Source organism: Scomber japonicus, chromosome 14 (assembly GCF_027409825.1).
Source record: "Scomber japonicus isolate fScoJap1 chromosome 14, fScoJap1.pri, whole genome shotgun sequence".
Lineage (NCBI taxonomy): Eukaryota > Metazoa > Chordata > Actinopteri > Scombriformes > Scombridae > Scomber > Scomber japonicus.
Window position 1 is genome coordinate 12,745,473 of NC_070591.1, and position 300 is coordinate 12,745,772.

A 300-nucleotide genomic window follows, 5' to 3' on the forward strand; every position below is an offset into this window, starting at 1 on the left:
AGTAAGACGTGATGTGGGAGAAACGGGAGTAGAGGTTAAACTATTTTGTTTCAAGTTTTATAGAGCGAGCCCAGGAGTGACCAGAGAACGAGGTACAGCATGGTAACACGTGTACACGCCTAATGCTGCATAGTCTGACATCCATACTGACAAGTTCACAGCGGTCTGGAGAAAAACCTGGACGACAAATCTGATTAATGAGCCCTTTGTTAATCCTGAGGGAGCAGTTGAGCTGGGTAGTAGGAAGCTGGATTCCTAATATCACGTGATAGACAGATAGTTAATCTAATCACCTACAAA